This window comes from Elephas maximus, chromosome 1, assembly GCF_024166365.1.
Source record: "Elephas maximus indicus isolate mEleMax1 chromosome 1, mEleMax1 primary haplotype, whole genome shotgun sequence".
Taxonomy (NCBI): Eukaryota; Metazoa; Chordata; class Mammalia; order Proboscidea; family Elephantidae; genus Elephas; species Elephas maximus.
In genome coordinates, this window is record NC_064819.1 from 177,613,346 (window position 1) to 177,619,080 (window position 5,735).

Below are 5,735 nucleotides of genomic sequence, written 5' to 3' on the forward strand. Positions count from 1 at the left end.
GTGACCTACTTTTAGCCGCTAAAAACTCTATGGAGCACAGTTCTACTCTGCAACACATGGGATACCCATGAGTCAGAATCAATTTGACAGCAACTAGTTTCATTTATAAAATGAGGGGCTTGCCTTGAAAAACAGTCCCTTTTGCCCTGTGAGCCTGTGATCTGGGACTCTTAGTTGGAGGTCAGGTTCATCAACTCTAACAGGGTGGCATCTCCTTGAAGTGCTGGGATTAAGACTCTGCCTTGTAGCTCTAAATCAAGCAGGAGAAGATGTGAGCTGTGTATGCTCGCCCTGGTGGGATGGGGAGTTGGGTTACCCTGCTTCCCAAGTCCTCAGTCCTTCTTCACAGATGCCCCCCAGGAGACTGATCAGAGGTCACTAGTCTCCATCATATCGGGGACTTCCTTCCCAGGAGTTGAATCATGCCATGTCCTCCTGGTCTGGCCTGGTCAGCTTCTCCAAAAGTAAAAGGCCCCATGGCTGAGACTGCCTTCCTGCCCTGCTTGTAGGCAAGTACCTGTAGCTGCACCTGAGGTACCCAGGTCACCAGCCGGGGTCCCTTCTTGCCAGCAGATGCAGACTGAGAGATTGCTGACTTGCTCCCCAGGCCCCAGAGGTGAAGGCAGGAAGCCTTCCATAACTGGGCTGCTGGCCAGGGGACAAGTGGGACTTCAAAGGAACCCAGAAAAGAATGTCATGCAATTGTTCTGCTGCCAGAAGATTCCAGTAGGAGGTAGGTGTCATGGATTGAATTGTGTCCACACAAAATATCTGTCAATCTGGCTGGGCCATGATTCCCAATATTGTGTGATGGCCCACCATTTTGTCATCTGATGTGATTTTCCTATGCATTGTAAATCCTACCTCTGTGATGTTAATAAGGCAGGATTAGAGGCAGTTGTGCTAATGAGGCAGGACTTAATCTAAAAAATTAGGTTGTATTTTAAGTCAATCTCTTCTGAGATACAAAAGAAAGAAGCAAGCAGAGAGACATGGGAACCTCAGACCACCAAGACACAAGAGCCAGAAGAATATAGCACGTCCTTTGGACCTGGGGTCCCTGTGCTCAGAAGCTCCTCGACTGGTGAAGACTGATGACAAGGACCTTTCCCCAGAGCTGACAGAGAGAAAAAGCCTCCCCCTGGAACTGACACCCTGTTTCCGACTTCTAGTCTCCTAGGCTGTGAGAGAATAAATTTCTCTTTGTTAAAGCCGTCCACTTGTGGTATTTCTGTTATAACAGCACTAGATGACTAAGACAGCAGGTGAGAGGAGAGAAAGGATATACACAATCAACAACTGATTCCCAGGCCTCCTGTCTGAGAAAGTCCGATTCAACAAGTCTGAGGAGGGGCCTAGGAACCTGCATTTTTGAAGGCTCTTCCTGGTCAAGCTCAGGCAGTTTTGGGAACTGTGGTTTTAGGTCTATAGGGTCGCTATGAGTTGGAATTGATGGTAATGGGTTTTTTGTTTTTGTTTTTGGCTAGAGTTTGTTCAGAAAGCTCTGGAAGGGTCAATGGTCAATGTGAAAAAGTGGGCTTTACTTCAGCAGTTGAGAGCTTTCCTCCCTCCCTGGGCTCAGGGGCAAGGAATCACTCCGTGACTGAGAACCTGAAACCCAGCCCCGTTGACAAAGTCATGCTGAGTAGCCGGCAGGCTGGGAAAGCATTCCAGTTCACATCTGCAGTCAAGATTCTAATCGGGAAATCCTTAACATGTTTGCAAAACGGGGCTAACATTTCAAGTACTGTCTGCATGAGCAGCTGCTTTCTATCCTTGATGTGGATCCACAAGGATCTTCAACCTGAGTGGATATGTGTCTGCATGTAAGACAGATATACTCTTTCCTGACAGTCTTACGTGGGGTGCGCCTGTAACCCCAATTGAGGACAGGGCTCTGCAGGTTCCAGTTCACAGTGGACGTCTCCTTCTAAATCAGGCCTTCCAGACTGACTTGCCAGTTTACAGCAACAGGCTTGGGCACTTTAATTTTACACAAGAGCAATCGTAACACTTGTGGTAAAGAGGCTAAATGTTTCAGAAGGTTTTATATTACAGCACAAAATCCGGTGTTATGGTTCCAATCAATTCAGGAAGTAAAAAGTCTTCAATTTATTTGAGTCTCTAAGACACAGAACTCCTGGCCAAAAATGTGCCCTTTGATCATTATCCCTTTAATATGAAGCGTTCTCTAAATGCATTTCCGTTTTAATGAACAGAGCCTTATATTGGCACAATATTTTTTATCGAAGAGGCTCAGATTGTGTTTTAGGATTCCAACCCGTGGATTAAATTCAGTAAAATAACTGGGGGCCTAACGTGTGCCAAGTTCCTACCCTCAGTGAGCGTAGAGGCAAGGAGAAAAGCTCAGGGACATATACTAACAGCTGTAGTAGGGACTAGTGGGCAGTGAATGCCATCCAAAGATAGAAAGCCAGGTGTGGGGAGTTCTCAGAAGAGAGCCATCACTTCTTGCTGAGGGATCAGAGAGGGCTTCATAATGGGGGAGATGTTTGAGTTGTGCCTCAAAGGCTTTTAAGAAGAGAAGAGTGGGCAGAGGAATATGCCAGGCAAGAGGAAGAGACTGGAGAAATGCAGAGCATGCCTGAGGAATGGTGGGTAATTCAGTCTAGCCAGGATATAGTATGGGAGTGATGGTAGAGGTGAAGGGAGAAATAGGCTGGCAAAATGGTGGAGCCAGACTGTAGAGGGCCTAAACTCCCTTGAAGTAGCTCTAGTGAAAAAATGGTATGGTGTAAGGGTTCAGAGGAGTGTCATAGAAACAGTGCTCAGAAGTACAGTTGGCTTCCCTGATGCTGGACTGTGGGCAGCAGCTGCTCCAGTCACTCTCTCTCTGGTGGCCCATGGTCTCCAGCCACAGCTTCTCTCTGCAGATGGGTGTCTTCTGCTTTTCTATAGTGTCTGCTCCCTCTTGGGGCCAACTCTGGCCCTAACTCAACCTAACCTTTAGGCCACGCATCAATCATCACAGTCTCTTGATTCTTGGTTCTAATTCAAGGGAGACAACCTGATTGGCCAGTGCCCCGTCAATAGATTGGTTCCCCTTTTCAGGTGTCTTATTATTATTTGCCATTGAGCTGGCTCTGACTCATGGTGGCCTTATGTATAACAAAGGAAAATGTTGCCTGGTTTTGCCTCATCTTCACGATCATTGCGTCTATTGTTGGCAGCTATTGTATCAATCTATCTCCTTGAGTGTTTTCCTTATTTTCATTGGCCCTCTACCAAACATGATGTCCTTTTCGAGTGATTGGTCTTTCCTGATGATGTGTCCAAAGTAAGTGAGTCCAAGTCTTGTCATCTACGTTTCTAAGGAACATTCTGGTTGTTATTTCTTCTAAGATTGTTTGTTCTTTTGGCAGTCCGTGGTATAGTCAATTTTCTCTGCCAACATCACAGTTTGAATGGATCAGTTCTTCTATTCTCAGGCATCTTGCCCTTGTACAATCCTCTGTGCTGGTTGGGAGAGGGGGTCAATGGTAAAAACATGAATGACTAGGCCTATTCCTTGATAGAGGGTATTGTGTGTGTGTGAGTTTATGTAAAGGAGCGTGGACTGGGTAGGCCCTCTGGAATGCCTGCTTGCACTAGTGGTGGTCAGTGAGAACTATCACATTTTTTGAAGAGGAGAGTGACATAATCAAAGCTGTAATTTTGGAAGATTATTCTCTACTGTATGAAGGATAGACTGAAGATAAAGGGGAAGTTACCAACATGAATCAACATCTACCAGGTACCAAGCAACATGCTAGGTGCTATACGCATACTATTTTATTTAGTTTTCACAAGAGCCTGTTTTACTTATGAGGAAATTAACGCTAAGAGGCTTGTAGAAGTGAAGTAACCTGCCCAAAGTCACATAGTTCATAAATGGTAGAATTATGATTTGAACTGAGAATCTGTCCAAATTGAAAATCCATGCCTTTCCCCCCACACGAAGCAGGAAAGCAGTGAGGACAGCCCCACTTGGATACTTGCAAGTTCCTCATGTGCCACAATTCCACACCAAACCCATCATCTTCTGCCTATTTTCTGTTCTTCCTCCTGAGGCTTTTATCTTAGTTAATGGAATCACCATCCACTCAGTTGCCCAAGCACAAATCTCTCTAAACCTGTTACCTTGTCTGTAAAATGATAATATGTTCCAAAGATTTTCTAAGAAGCGAGGTGATTCTCATGAAATGCTTAGTTCTGAGCTTGGAGCTTGGCAAATAGTGCATGCAGGTTTGACAGGTAGAGAAATTGACTGGATATGGGGACAGCAGGGGTATGCCTAGGGTTTTATTTGTCTAAAGCAGGGATTGGCAAACTTTTTCTGTAAAGGGTCAAGTGGAAAGTATCTCCAACTTTGTCGGTCATAAGGAGTCTGTCACAACTACTCAGTTTTGCGACTGTAGAACAAAAACCTATCGGAGACAAGCTGTAAATGAATGGGTGTGACTGTGTTCCAATAACACTTTATATACAAAAACAAGTAGGGGGTCAGATTTGGCCTGAGGGTTATAGTTTGCTAACACCTGATCTAATGCCCTGCCTCCTTCAGTGAAGGTGGGGTCATGTCTATTTTGTTTATAGCTTTTTCTCCAGGGTCTAGCAAGTGCCTGGCACATAGTAAAAAAAATAAAAAATAAAAAAATTGTAGATACTCCATAAACATTAGATAAAAGAATGACTAAATGAGAAAAAGCAAGAAATCAAGAAAGAAAGGAGGAAAAAAAAAAGGCTGAGAGGGACAGAACTTTGGGATTGCATGGATATCAGCTGTGCGGGGTTGAGTGCAGGAAATAGAAATCACACTAGAGTTTTTTTTTTTATAATTTTTGTTGTGCTTTAAGTGAAAGTTTACAAATCAAGTCAGTCTCTCACACAAAAACCCATATACACCTTGCTACACACTCCCAATTACTCTCCCCCTAATGAGACAGCCCTCTCTCTCCCTCCACTCTCTATTTCGTGTCCATTTCACCAGCTTCTAACCCCCTCCGACCTCTCATCTCCCCTCCAGGCAGGAGATGCCAACATAGTCTCAAGTGTCCACCTGATCCAAGAAGCTCACTACTCACCAGCATCCCTCTCCAACCCATTGTCCAGTCCAATCCATGTCTGAAGAGTTGGCTTCAGGAATGGTTCCTGTCCTGGGCCAACAGAAGGTCTGGGGGCCATGACCACCCGGGTCCTTCTAGTCTCAGTCAGACCATTAAGTCTGGTCTTTTTATGAGAATTTGGGGTCTGCATCCCACTGCTCTCCTGCTCCCTCAGGGGTTCTCTGTTGTGTTCCCTGTCAGGGCAGTCATCGGTTGTAGCCAGGCACCGTCTAGTTCTTCTGGTCTCAGGATGACGTAGTCTCTGGTTCATGTGGCCCTTTCTGTCTCTTGGGCTCGTAATCGCCTTGTGTCCTTGGTGTTCTTCATTCTCCTTTGATCCAGGTGGGTTGAGACCAATTGATACATCTTAGATGGCTGCTTGCTAGTGTTTAAGACCCCAGATGCCACATTTCAAAGTGGGATGCAGAATGTTTTCTTAATAGATTTTATTATGCCAGTAGACTTAGATGTCCCCTGAAACCATGGTCCCCAGACCCCTGCTCCTGCTACGCTGGCCTTCAAAGCATTCAGTTTATTCAGGAAACTTCTTTGCTCTTGGTTTAGTCTGGTTGTGCTGACCTCCCCTGTATTGTGTACTGTCTTTCCCTTCACCTAAAGTAGTTCTTATCT